This window comes from Rosa chinensis, chromosome 5, assembly GCF_002994745.2.
Source record: "Rosa chinensis cultivar Old Blush chromosome 5, RchiOBHm-V2, whole genome shotgun sequence".
Lineage (NCBI taxonomy): Eukaryota > Viridiplantae > Streptophyta > Magnoliopsida > Rosales > Rosaceae > Rosa > Rosa chinensis.
Window position 1 is genome coordinate 87,116,884 of NC_037092.1, and position 14,623 is coordinate 87,131,506.

General features: G+C 38.8%; 1 long non-coding RNA gene across 2 annotated transcripts; it reads right to left on the reverse strand.

Moving 5' to 3' along the window:
- Positions 1–4,672: 4,672 nt before the first annotated feature.
- On the reverse strand, positions 4,673–6,113 carry LOC121049091. 2 transcript variants are annotated; one of them, XR_005799298.1, is made up of 3 exons: positions 5,977–6,113; positions 5,681–5,731; positions 4,673–4,984 (listed from the first exon to the last, which is right to left on the reverse strand). It is a non-coding gene; the product is annotated as an uncharacterized LOC121049091 (long non-coding RNA). The 2 variants fall into 2 exon arrangements; XR_005799299.1 differs by having other exon boundaries at positions 4,673–5,007.
- Positions 6,114–14,623: the final 8,510 nt, after the last annotated feature.

Here is a 14,623-nt window from a genome sequence, read left to right on the forward strand (position 1 = left end):
GGAGGAAGAAGGCTGTCAGGCCGCTGCTCGAGCCAGTGTCACTCATCTTGGGGACCCTCGTCCCTCTCGTGAACGTAGCCTGAGTCCTCCTCTTCTTCCTCGACGCTTGCCTCGGCTGCATCCTGGTGATTCTACACACCCTGCTTTAGTCCCTAGGCCTGCGGCCACCCTGGACAGCCTTGCTGCCTCCATTGATGATCTGTGCTCTTCCCTTCGTGATGGCATCATGGTGACGGATTAGAGGGTCACTTGCATGATTGACTATATTGCTTACATGAACTTCTCCCCCATCCGCTGCCACACCGCATTGAACAATCTTGCTATGGAGGTTCAAAACGTTCAAAGCCATCCTCCTAGGTTTCCTCGGAGGGAGGCTGTGCCGTGCATGGCGGCTCCAACCCCCAGGGCCACTACTGGAGGCAATCCTGGACCATCCACTCTGGCTGCACACATGGAGGCTGCCCAGGCTGACAGTGATGACTCCAACGACAGTGAGGACGTGTATGATCGCATCACCAAGCTGAGAGAGGAATATGAGGAGCCTTAGTAGTAACAAACAACATTTTTCACCTTTTTTTTTACTTTTCTTGGACAATATTTTTATTTGTTTTGGTTGTGTAAGTGCATAAGAACAAACTGTTGGGATGCTTATTTTATTTTGTTGCTAATGCTTTAAACTTCTACTTGGATCTAGGAAAAGGATGGAAACTGATTCCTTTGATCCAAGTAAGGTGTCTAGGTGCATCTACTTAATGCTATGTTTTGGTCCTTGATTTGGCACTTGATTATTTTGTGCAGTCTGATCTGCAGGACAGAAGAAGAAAATTTATGTGTTGAATGGGAATGCCCAAAGAGGGAGATTGTAAGTATATTGGGCTACCCTCATTCAACACATACTTTCCCAAGACCACTAGGAGATCAGAGGTCACAAAATTTTAGGAGAGTACTTGTCCTACTTTCCCGGTGTTACAAGAAGACTGAAGAAGATTGCAGTATTGGATCATGAAGAGAGAATCAAGGGAAATCATTCTCACTGATCTGGAGATAAAGATGGTTTATTTCATATCATTTTTGCATGATTCGAGAATTGATATGCATATCTTTTTATTGAGTTGATATTCTTAATTATCTGCATTAAATGTTTTCAAAATGCATATCAGTTATACTTTGATTGATTCTAGATAGGTAGTTTTGATTGCATATCAAAAATCAATTTTAAAACCTTTCTATGTTTATCTGATTCTGTGTCAAAGAGAGATTTGATTAAGGGGGAGTTTTGCTCCTATATAAAAGGTTTTGAAATTGACTATAGAGGTAGAGTTTTTGGATCTAAGCATTAAACCTAGGAGTGTGGTGTAGTCCTCACAAATTGTTTTTGTGTAAAACTCTCTTTGATTGTCTGTTACTTTAATTGCTCACTACATTCATCTCATACATCATATTCGAGATCAGTGAGGCCTTGATTCCATCTTCCAGTCTGAGTAATTCAAACAACCAGTGTTATTCTTGTGTAGAATAGGTTGTTCAAGTTGTAATCAAGTAGGTCATAGTGCTTGTCAAGTGGTTGTAATGAATACAACAACTTGTGATTTGTAGTGATTTGTAAGAACTTGATTTCATATTGAATTATTTTTGTGTGGGCTACATAAACGCCTCATAGTGATGTTTCCTCAGTGGTGAGGTTTACACTGCATTAGCAATTCTGGTGTTGGTTGTTCTTAAATTTTAACGAGTTCCATTAAGTGTTTTCAGATACAATCATGAATTTACAGGCTGTATGTTATCCCATACAGTAGAAACAACACAAGCAGCCTCTACGACTATTGTAACATCCCGTATTTTCACTTACCCGTTTATTAGTCATTTGGACGGTAAACGACAACTGCTCTTACTTTTTACCCTAATTCGGTATTTTAGTGGCCCTAAAAGTTGACTTTTTGTTCGGGTCAAAATTTGAGGAAAGGTTCTTCATGAAAGTTGTAGGGGACGTTAAACCGAGCGCGTGCATATGTGGTGCGTAAAAATCGGACTTAGTATGCGAGAGTTATGGCCAAAAATGTGAAGTTACTGTTCATGGTAATTTTTGATTAAAATAGAAATTTACCCAGGGTAGGTTTCCATTTCCGGAAACCCACCCTTCCTCTTCTCTCTCCTCTCCCCCGACCTCTCTCTTCTCCGGTTCGGCCATTTTTCTTCTCCCTTTCGATTTGCCACTTTCCGGCCCCCCACCGGCGTGCCGCCGGTCATCAGAGGAGCGCCTCCTCCCTCCGATCACCCTAGTAACCTTGGTTTTCGACGATTTGACCGGAAAAGCACGGATCGAAGCAAAATCCCCTCCGGCTGCAATTTGAGGTTTTTGCCGATTTCCGGCGGTTTCGGCCACCTCTGGTCCCCATCTCGCCGTCGAAGGTTCGGTTTTCATCACTGATCATTTCCCCTATGACCTTGTATCACGATTTATTGTGTAGATGCCGAATCGACGAATTGAAATTCTAGGGTTCTTGAGGATTTCTGGGTTTTGTTCATTGATCGATTTCGGCCGTTTTTAATTGTTATTTGGGAATGTTGTAGTTGAGAAGTTGAATCAGTGTGTTGAGTAGGTGCCGCTGTCAAATTTTGGTGTCCATTGGAGTTGGTGGCAGTGGCGGCGGCGCCGCCACTGTGGGCGGCTGTAACGGCGGCTAGGGTAGCTTTTTAATTTCAATTTCTGGCTAGTTAAATTCTATAATTATCATAGAGCTTGTATGTGAAGTTTGGTGAATTTTGGAGGAGTTTGGAATTGTTTGTGAATTTCCGAAATTTGGAGTTTTGTGATTGAATTGTGGGAAATCCGGCCGTTGGATCTCCCTCGTTTTCGTTGTGGAATATATAAATTGAGGAATTGGTGTTGTGGAAGAGGTTTGGGGTGAATTTGAGAAGTAATGGAGATAGAGATTTTCGGATTTCGTTTAAGTTCGTAATTATTTTATCAGATTTCCGTTTACGGAAATATAATTGTGTACAGGGCAATGTCGCGAGCTACGGTTAGATGAAGGAACTCGTTTGCGTGGTTGCCCAATAGTACTGTGAGTGGACTTTTATTTTTAAATATTGATGCATGCAATTATTTTCTTAAATAATGCTCTAGTTTTAATCATATTACTTATTGAGCAAATGATTTGATTTTCGGAAATTCGATCTCAGTTTATCTCGTGGATTTGCTCTTGATAATGAGTTTCAAAGGTTGATTATGATTTATAATATTATTTGACAAATTGCTTATTTCCGAGGTAATTTTCCGAAATTAAGTATATTTCTAAATGCCGATTTAAGTTCCTGGAAGGTTCTCGAGATGAGTTTTGATGGAGTTGGATTTTCTCATTTATTTATTGACCTTTGGTTTTGGCATCGGAAGTGCCTAATTAAGGATTTTGGATTTGGTTGGTCTCTTGGAGATTTTGAGAGATTTTTTTTGGAAATGAGATTTGCTTATATTAATTTCCGGTTTCGGTTACGGATATAAGAATATTTTGGGCGTGTGGGACACGCCGTCGATTTATTCCTATTTCTCACTTATCCATTTTGAGATTGAGAGTAATCTTGACGTGCGGGGTCACGTCGTTGAATACATGGTTTCTATCTCGTGAGAAATATGGGGAAGCTACATGGATTTACTGGTTTTCGATGATTTTTCCTCACCATACGCGGGTTATGTTATTAGGTCTCCTCCTCACTGACTTTGTGTTGGTGAGTGGCAGTAGAGGTGATTTATTCTCCTCCTCACGTGGGTGGCAGTCGAGGTCATTTGGTCTCCTCCTCGCACAATCTATGTGTGAGTGGAAGTTGAGGTTATTAGTTCTCCTCCTCGCACAATCTATGTGTGAGTGGCAGTTGAGGGTAGGTAGAGCCTGAGAGGCTCCATTTCCCGTATGGTGATATCTCTTCCTTATATCTTACCATTTCTCGACTAGTGGGGCCTAGTCTGATTTCCTTGTAACCAGCGGGGCTGGTTTTATCCTGTCGAGTATCGGAGTTTCGATCTTTCCTCTCGGATGTTTGTGACTAGCGGGGCTAATCGGTTTTTCTTGAGCAGGGCTTCTCGTGAATTGTTTTCTGAATCGTTACATGCATCGAGAGTTTTTAAGGAAATATATATTTGGGAAAGTATAAAATCCACTTGGTTTAAAAATTGTTTATTTTTGTCCACTCACGCTAACGTATTTTATGTACTTTCCCCTGGGCCCTTCGGTTTCAAATGCCCAGTTTGCAGGCGAATTGGTTGAGGTCGGGCGTACACGGAGTTGAGGCATAGTCAACAGCATGGCTTCCGCATCTGTCGTTGAATTAGGTTTTCCTCTTATACCTTTCTGTTAGAATTGCTCTGATTACCTATGGGATTTATGATATTTGAATTGGGATGCGTGTTTTGTGAATTGGAGACTGATGTTGATTTGGGGAGCAGGGTGGCTCCAGGAGCATAAGGATGAATTGATTGAGGAGTGTAAATGTTTTCTACAGGTTTGGGTAGCCCATTTTAGGGGAAGTTCCGCCAAACTTTTGGTAGAATTTCTTCTAAGGTGGGCCCCGCAGGGTCATTTCGGATTTCAAGATGAAATCCGGGGCGGGTCCTGTCAACTATATGGAAGGCATCTACAGGTAACGAGTCCCACTCTCAATGGGAGTAGATATGAAATCAAAGCGAAAACTAGAACACAACAAAATTTGACTGCAACCAAGCTAAAATGTAATGCAGCTAACTCAACAATTTTTTGGGGTTCAAATAAAAATTTACCCATATACCAAAGGGCAAGGCATTCCTATCAGTCCCCCATTTCCAAAGTCCTACAAATAAACAGATTTGCCGTTATCTTATTCATAAGCCTTCTCCCAGTTATCTACCACTTCAGATGTTTCTGTAGTAGTTCCTCCAAGCTGCCCTGCTGAAGTCGAACCGCTTGCATTTGATGAAGCTGAACATTGACCCTTGTATTGACTGTTAGCTAGTCTATTTTGCTCAACATCAACAAACTAAATCAATGACATGATCTCAGATTATGATGGGATATGCCTTCTAATCCAGCTAGTTATACAGAAATGAATCAAATAGCTAGCTAGGAATTCAAAATCTAGAACTGGTTCCAATTCCACAACCACATTCCAGAAATTGCAGTACTCAAAATTAGATCAAAAGGGTACTTGTATTGCAAAAGAATCATATTTACTTCAAATTTAAAAATATAGCATCAAGTTTGATACGCTAATATGAATAGTGAAACAGGAACAATAGGATCAAATTAAGCTTGTAGCTAGTCAATCTAATTCCAGGTCTAACAGAAACCGCAGACAAGGGTCTCACCTTTATTTGATATTGAGCAACCACAGACAAGCATAGTTAAACTGAACCTTAATTAACTTGTTGCTTAATTGCTACCGAGATTCTTGATTAACATGACTGCAAATATATTTACTAAAGAAAAACCTTGTGCCCTGCATGTATTATGTTTTCAACTAATGCATATAAAATTGACATCCTAAAATTTCACATTGAGTAAAGAGACCTGCAAACCAAACCACATTGAGGAAAGAGAGGTTGCAGAGATAATATCAGTGACTGAAACAATGACGGTTTTGGTTGCAATTACTGAAAGAAAATCAATTCCAATTGAATAGAAAGACTGAAAGAGAGGTTTGATATTATTACCTGGAGAAGATGATTGAGGCCTTGAGAGCTTCCCGTTCTCTTTCTAGTTCTCTGTGAAGAAGAAGAAGAAGAAGAAGGCACTTAGCTTCTCAAACACATTACAGCTACCTCAAAACCCATTAATACAGATACCTCAAACACAACCCAGAAAACCCAGATTAAGTCTCATATCCCAGAAACAAATACAAGCTAGGAACAAATTGAAGATCGCCCAAATTGGAGATCGAAAAACGCAAAACTCAACCATAGAACCCTAGATTACAAAGAGAAACACAAGCCCAGAGTGTAGAACAAACCTGAGAATCAGCGATTCAAGGAGTGGAATTCGCAAGAAATCAAGGTGGTATGGTCGCGTTGTTGTGGTTTTTGGAATTTCAAAGTTACGCCTAAAGAGGCGGAACTCAGAAAAGGGATTCTGTTTAATGAAGATCCCTCCTAATATCCCTCTCTTAAAATCCCAGATCATTCGTGTCCCTTCGGAGTTTTTTTGCCAAATAAGGAACTTGTGGGGAGGGATACAAGAAGGGAGAGGATCCTCTCCTAATCTTCTTATCTTCCTAACCTACCTAACCTTTTAACACCAAACTGACACATGTCCAAACTTACATCCAATGGCCTGCAATAAATTTAGGTTTTTTTATCTCCATTTTTATTTGAGTTCAGGTTGCCGCGCAGTTGGTTTTGTTTCCCTCGCTTTCTCCCTTCTCCCTCTTTTGTTCCCTGGCGCTCTTGATGAAGTAGAAACACACGAGTCTTCAGTCGTGAAATTCAATGGATACATGCAGAGAGATCTAATCAAAATTTCAAAATTTTAGCTTTGATTCTTCTATCTATCTCACTTTCCCTGCATTCCATTACGACATGTAAGTGTAATCCCCTTTTATTTTGGGTTTTCTTTTCTGAACTCTCTTCATATTGTGTGTTTTAGAGTTTAGGAACTCTATATTTGCTATTGACAAAGATGAATTCCCTGCTTCACTATTACACAAAAAAGGACCCGAAATGCAATTTTCATTCAAGTTTCGATCTATTCATGTATCAATTGTCCTTCGTATATTGATATCAAACCATAACAAAGCATCAAGGCGATCTTATTCTTGTAACTTTTTATTTTTTTTTGGACTGATTCTTGTATCTATAGTTGCATTGAATTTGGCCTTGCTTAGTAAAGTGAAAAGTATGAGAGGCTAGGGGACAAATTTTTTTGCTGTATTGGTTGTGTTCTCTGTATTGATTGTATCTTTTCAGTTTACTGTACAAGGAATTTGTTGCATATGGATAATGCATTGGGTGCAATAGATGTTAATGTAGAGAATTTTGATTTTGATTTTGATTTGGAATTGGAATTGGAATTGGAATTGGAAACCAAGAAAAGGAATGGAGTTTGATTATGAACAAGCAGCTTATGACTTCTACAATAGATTTGGAGGAAAAGAGAGGTTTAGTATTAGAAGGGAGAGTCATGCTAAGAATAAGAAAAATGGTGAAATCACTTCAAGAGTATTTTTTTGCTATAAGGAAGGTATTTGATCCAAAGATAAGAGGGGATTACATGATTAGAAAATCCAGAGTAGAGACACGAACAGGTTGCCATGCTGAACTTTGTATTAAATTGAATAGGGAGAACAATAAGTTCTTTGTTACCCATTTTGTTGAAGAGCACAATCATCCTCTTGTGGTGAAAGAATGTTCCCACATGCTTCCTTCGCAACGGAAAGTACAAGACTGTCAAGACATTGATATAGACTTAGCACACGATTCTGGAATTGGTGTCACGTCTCTATATGAGTTGATGGGTAAGCAAGCAGGTGGAAGAGATGTTGTTGGGTATACAAAACAAGATGTGAAAAATTACCTTAGATCAAAGAGACAAAGAAGCTTGGAGTATGGAGAAGCTGGATATATTATGAAATATTTTTCAGACCAAACATTGGAAAACCCTTCATTTACCATGCTATGCAATTAGACAGTAAGGAGCAAATAACAAACTTATTTTGAGCAGATGCTAAAATGATCATTGATTATGGCCAATTTGGGGATGTTGTTAGTTTTGATACAACATACAAGATTAACAAATCTAATCGACCTCTTGCTGTGTTCATTGGATTCAATCACCACCATGAGACTATTATATTTGGGGTGGCTTTAATGTATGATGAAACAGCAGATTCATTTATATGGTTGTTTGAGACCTTTTTTAGGGCAATGTCTGGAAAGGCTCCAAAGACAATATTTACATATCAAGATGCTGCAATGGCAAAAGCTCTTCGACATGTTATGCCAGATGCATATCATAGGCTTTGCAAATGGCATATGATGCAAAATGCCATAAAGCATGGGAGTAGTTTCTTGACAGAGGATGGTGGAATCACAAGTATTTTGTCAAGGTTCATGGAAAATATTGAGGAGGAAAATGAGTTTATATCTGCTTGGGATGCTATGCTCGATAAATATGGTGCGCGTGACAATACTTGGTTGAGTAGCATATATGATTTAAGAAAAAAGTGGGGCTTTCCGTTTGTTAAGCGTGCATGGTCAGCTAGAATAAGAAGATCTTAACTAAGTGAGAGTTTTAACTCTGCCTTGAAAAAATATTTAGACTCTGACCACAATCTGTCAGAGTTTTTTACAGACTATGAGAGGTTGGTTCCTGATAAAAGGTACAAGGAGTTACAAGCAAACTATGATATGTGCTTCAGGTTGCCTATTCTTGTAATGACCTCAATTTTTTTTATCAGGCTAAATATAATTGCAGGGCCTTACTTTACATAATTGCATTGCTTTACTTTTCATGATTGCAATGCTTTACCTTTCATGATTATGTTTAATTAGTAGGGCTGCTTGAGATTGTTTAATGATCGGCCGACACTCTCGCTCGACCGACACCAGAAAAAAAACAGAGCAAAGGCTCTCTCTCTCTATCTCTCTCTCCCTCTCTCTCTCTATCTCTCTCTCCCTCTCTCTCTCTCTCTCTCTCTCTCTCTCTATCTCTCTCTCTCCCTCTCTCTCTCTCTCTCTCTCTCTCTCTCTCTCTCTCGTCCGAAACCACAGAAAAACATAGCAAAGCTCTCCATTCTCTCCCTCCCTCCATCGGCCATCAATCGACACCGAACAACTTCCATTGGCTTCGTCTCGGCCTTGCGCAGCTGCCTGTGGCAGTCTTGGGTCGCGGCACGGCCAGCAGCGGCGGCGAAGAGCCCAGTTTCGCTTAACCCCGATTTGGTTCCAAGCTTGATATCTCGAGCTACTGGTCACGAATCCTTCCCAAACTTCATCCTCGAGCTCGCCTCAACCTCCTGAAGCTCCCAGAAGTGTCCTTGCATGTTGGCGCTGCGTGTGGTGGCAACTGGAAGCCAGCTCGATCTAAATCGAAACCGAGCTATCGATCTCGATATCTCAAGCTACAGGCCACCAATCCTCTTGATTCTTGGCTCATTGGACTCGCCTCAACTTTCTGAACAAGCACCAAGAAGGACCAGACCTGGGTAGAACGATTTCACGTTCATCGGAGCTCTACTGGTTTAGATTGAAAAACAACCCTTCGATCCGTGTATCTCGAGTTACAGACCACCTCTTCCTGTGATTCTTGGCTTGGTGAGTTCACCTTGAGTTTCTGAACAAGTTTCCAGAAGAGATCGAGGCATGTGGTTGAAGTTTTTACGTCGAACTAGGAGCTCGCCGGTTTATGGGTATTTTTCGGCCACCCCGACTGGTTCTAGGTAATTTCGATCCCTTCCCGTCATTTTCAGCTTACATGATAGTTAGGAAAGTTATTAGGCTTGATAAGACGAAGCAGAGCAGCCCGGCCCCTACACCATTGGTGGTGGTCGGCGGCGGCTCTGCCACTAACTCCGACGGCCATTTCCGGCCACCTCTGGGGGTCACAAGGACAGTTTCTGTGCATTTTTAGATTCTTTACTTCAATATGATCATTTCGATATATTATACTCAATTTTTCGATATCGTATGATTAAGTTATGAATTTTTACGTTTCGATCGATTTCGATCGTTCGATTTGTGATATGTGAAGATCAGACCGTCTGATGGACTTGTAGTTTTAATATGTTCATCGTATGACTGTCCCGATGACTTTGTGAGGTCACGGGCGAAGATCCGACCGTTTGATCTTCGTATAATTGTGAAATAGTTATTTGAAAGGACGATTTAGGAAGATCCGACCGTTGGATCTTCGTGATAATTTTGGAGGATGATCCTAAGGGTGATCCGTGAGGATCCATCCGTTGGATCTTCATTTAATTACGATCCGACCATTGGATCATCATTAAATTAGAATTCGACCGTTGGATTGTCATATATGTGCGGTTTATGAATGATTTGCTAAGTTAAGATCGTATCTGACTAGGTGATTGACGGTTTGAGTTGGTGGACGATTGTGAATCGTATTTTGAGCTGTTAAGAAGACGCAGCAGGATTAGAAGTGAGTAAATCGCACATGGTTCATTTACGAACCGAAGTTCCAAAGATTTATGTTTAATTGTGGAAATTGTTTAAGAAATTAATAATTGTTTTGAAAAATATGAACTCGATCGACTACGGTTCATAGGGCTACGGCTCACAGGTAAGAAAATGAATTTAAGTTTTAAAATGAATTTATTGTTTTATTGCATGAGAACTATAGTTGGTATTAATAGGCATTCCTGTGTGAATGTCTATGTACATATATTATTTACGTGAAAAATATATATGTATTGATGGATTTTGTTGAGGAAACCATATAGTAAGGTGTTGAGTTTTATTGTTTTAGAAACAATAAATTGTTTGATCTGTGGAGATGTATTGATCTGTGGAGATCAATAGGTCACGGGGTGACCATGGCATACTATCAGTGAACCACGCTCTTGTACCGGGTTGGTGGTTACTAATAGCATTAAATCGTGAACCACGCTCTCGCGCCGGGTAGGTGGAAACGATCAGTTAGAGCTCTAGTCTGTCTGCCAAATGTTGAGTGATCTTATGAGGGTAACGTGGAGTTACTTGTGACTCATAAGTATATATGTGTGTGTGTGTGTGTGTCTATATATATATATATATATATATATATATATATATATATATATATATATATATATATATATATATGAGAGTGAGAAAGTGACGTGGTTTTGTGGTGGTCGTTGTGATTGTGATATTTTACAATTTCTATGCTTGAGTTGAAATTGTTAATTTAAATTTGTGCAATCCTTAAGTTTACTCATACAAGCTGTCAAAAGCTTACCGGGTTTTGTGTTGTTGCAATCCTGGTACACTATTCAAACGGTGTAGCGGATAAACCTGCAGGTCAGGAGAATCAGGGTGCAGATTGGGCTACTTAGGGCAGTGGCATTCGAGTCACAGCATTATTGTGAGTTTCGTTATGTTCATTTCGAACTTTACAATTTGAAATTTGTGAGAGTGTGCTGTAATAAGAAATTGAGGAGTTGGGTATTGTAATATTGAGTGGTGTGAGGCGTGTTACTCTGAATGAAAATTTTAGATTGGTATTTGTAATTGTAATTATTCATGTTTCGGATTTGAATTGGTTATTCAAAATTCGGGGCGTGACAATTCTGAAAATGCATGTCAAAATGCTATATGAAGCAAGAAAAGTTTACACTAAACTAATATTTGAAGAGTTTCAAGATCAATTTGAATCGTCTCTTGAAGCTTCTATAATAGATTGTGTTGATGTTGATGGTGGAAAGATATATACTATGATTAGAGATGGCTACTCTAGAGAACGGAAAGTGAAGAGAGATAGTGATGATATACTCTCTTGTAGTTGCAGATTATTTGAGATGAAAGGGGTTGTATGTAGCTAGACGCATTATCAAGTTCCTTACAGAAGTGATGCAAATCAAAGAAATTCCTGAGTATTATATCTTAAAAAGATGGACAAAAAAAGCTCGAGCTGAAAGTGTTCAAGACATGCATGAGCGTGAAATTCAACCAGACCCTAAGTTGCAACAAGCCTCTTGGTACAGATCTTTATGTTCCACCTACATTGGAATATCAAGCAGGGCTTCTGAAAATGAAAAAGCATACAAATTAGTCATGACAAATGCAGAGAAGTTAGCAAAAGAAGTTGAAGAATTGCTACGATCTGAAATGAATGCTAATGTGGATGAGAATAGTCATACAACTCAATACACTCCTACTGGACAACTCAATGTAGATGGTAATGTGGTGAATGCAAAAGGGCTAAAGAAGAAGGAAACATCTAAAGGAGGAAAACGGAGAATCAAGAGTCAAGTAGAGATAAGCATGAACAAAAATAAAAAACAAAGGCAACCCAGTAAAAAAGCAATGGAGGTATTCTTATTTCTATAAAACTACTTCCTTATTAGTTTGTTTAAATTTATTTACAGATATCATTCTTTGATTTTTATAATTCAGGTTACTCCTGATCAAATGAATGATGTATACAAGGTGACTTTTGATCCAAGATGTAATGAAGAGAATGCTACTCTTGATCTAACAAACAATGTAGAGAATGATGCTTCTATTATAACAAGTAATGCAGATCAATTTCTGGAACAAGACTTTTGTGCATCTTCACTTAGTCAGGTATATTAATATTCTGTCATTTATTGTTGTTGTTTCTGCAGATATTGAGAAGTATTGCTTTGGTGCTCTTCTCACTGGTTCTCTGGTATACCTATAGTTCTATTGAACAATTGACTGAATATATATATAGGACGGCCATTTTGGCTTTTGGATGGGTTTAGTGATTCATTGTAAATAAGCTATGTGATATTTATGCCAATATGAAGGAGTTTTGTTTACATTTACATGAGTTTTGGTGGAACATCAAGTATATTAGGTCGTAATGTGATACTGGTTTGAATAGAAAAAAAAAACATTTTACGGACACATGATGCTTATTCTTTTGTCTCCCCTGGCCTAGAACCATCTAGCTCATTAAACTTTTAACCAATCATCAATTATTCATCAGTATGGCTATTTGGAAGGTATGAGCTTCTTATTGAAGTTCTTTGCTTCTCTGGGCTCTATGATGCATTGCTTTGGTGCTCTTCTCACTGGTTCTCTGATATTATAGTTTCATTAATTTTGAATTCAATTCAAAGTACTGTACTCCATCTCTCTCGTTGTTTCTTTGAGGCAAATCAATTATCACTTCAAACCCCTTCGATGCTTCTATTTCTATATGTGCTTTGATCATGTATATCTACTCTGAGGTAGGAGCAGAATATATATGTGTGTATGTGTATATGTGCTTGTTTTTATTGTAACTAGAAAAGTATTCTCAGGTACAAAAGTGGAGGGAGCTTGCTTTAATTAACATGAGATATTGGTGCGGTTCAATCAGAAATATGCTTTTTCCTCTTAAAGTTCTGTGATTTGATTGAGCCGTGCCAATATCACATATCAAATACAGCTTTTGATTATCCAAGTCTGCACCTTCGTCTTGAATGAGCTTGATTTGGATCATTCATTTTCTGTTGTTCTGATTATCCAGTTCTGTCGTTTCTAAAATTTATATGATACTATGGTATTTCATTTTCTGTAATTTATGTGAATATGTCCTCTGTGGTTTGTTCTTAGCAGGTTGTGCAGGCTTTTGCTTCGTTTTGGTAAGAGGCTTCTGCAATTGTATAGCCTTCTGTCTTGTTTTGTAAGAATGGAAGAGGGCATTTGTGCAGCATTATGTTTTATTTTTTTAAGATAGGGCAATTGTGCAGCATTATGTCTTATTTTTTGTAAGAGGAGAGGGCTATGTTGATTCTACAAACCTTAAGAGGCTAGGCTGCTGAAGGCTTATGGAGAGCTTCCAGGGAACACGTCTTAACGACGATATTACTGGGGGTCTTGAAGAAAAAAAATGAAGGTGTGGTGCTAATGACTACATCGATTTTGAGGATGAAGATATTGATAAGATTTAAAGTTTGCAGCTGGTACTTTTATGGTTTTGTATTTCCAAATGGGCAACTAGTCATGTTCCCTGTAACAACTGTTATTATTAATATATTGTTGTAAATATTTGTGGATAATCATGTAAATAGATGATGAGTAATAGGTGTCTATCCCTATAGATTGGTGATTGATAGGTTGTAATTGTAGGAGTGATTGGATTGTAATTAAGCATTAACCTTTTGTGTACACCATGTAGTCCTATATAAGGCTCCTCATGGTGAGATGAATAAGACATACAATCTGATTCTCTATGTCCAAACTCTCTCTCTCTCTCTCTCTCAAAATTTTTTCTATTTTACAACACATTATCAGCACGAAGCTCTAACCCAAGCCCTAGCCAGAAAAAAAAAAAAAAAAAAAAAAAAAAAAAACCCCTGCTGCAGCCTGTTTGCACGCCCCGAAACATCTTGATCGGGACCTCAGATCAAAATCTTTCCTTCATCAAAGTTGTTCGTCTCTACCTCTTCTATCTGACCTCCAAATTTCACCCCTATTGGAGTCATTTTGAGACCTGTACACCATTCGAAGTGGGAGCTGTTCAGAAGAGAATCTGCTCCATGTTCATGACTAGCTCTAAGATTTGGATCGAATAGCTTTGAGATTCGGGATTTCCTACCAAAAGAGGTGAATAGCTCTTGGATTGGCTGAGAAGACAACTTTCTCAGTTGTGCACACATAAGCTGAAGATTTATCCGTCCTTCATCAAGTAATGTTTTCCAAAACCTAATTTTATATTCATGCTTCTCGCTTATTGAGCCTATTGATTGAATATGAAAAATCACCATAATGCATAGCAAATCCTACATGATTTATTTACTTGGTATACGTATTTGTATATATTTGTTCATGTGTTTGGGATTGTTTGATTGGAAATTATGGACTGCAACTATATATCTGTAGTACTTGATCCAGTACCAAATCAATATCAATAACATCAATTCAACAAGAAAAAAAAAACATATTATGCAGTTGCTGGGATTCGAACCCAGCTAAAATAGGTACCAACTCAAC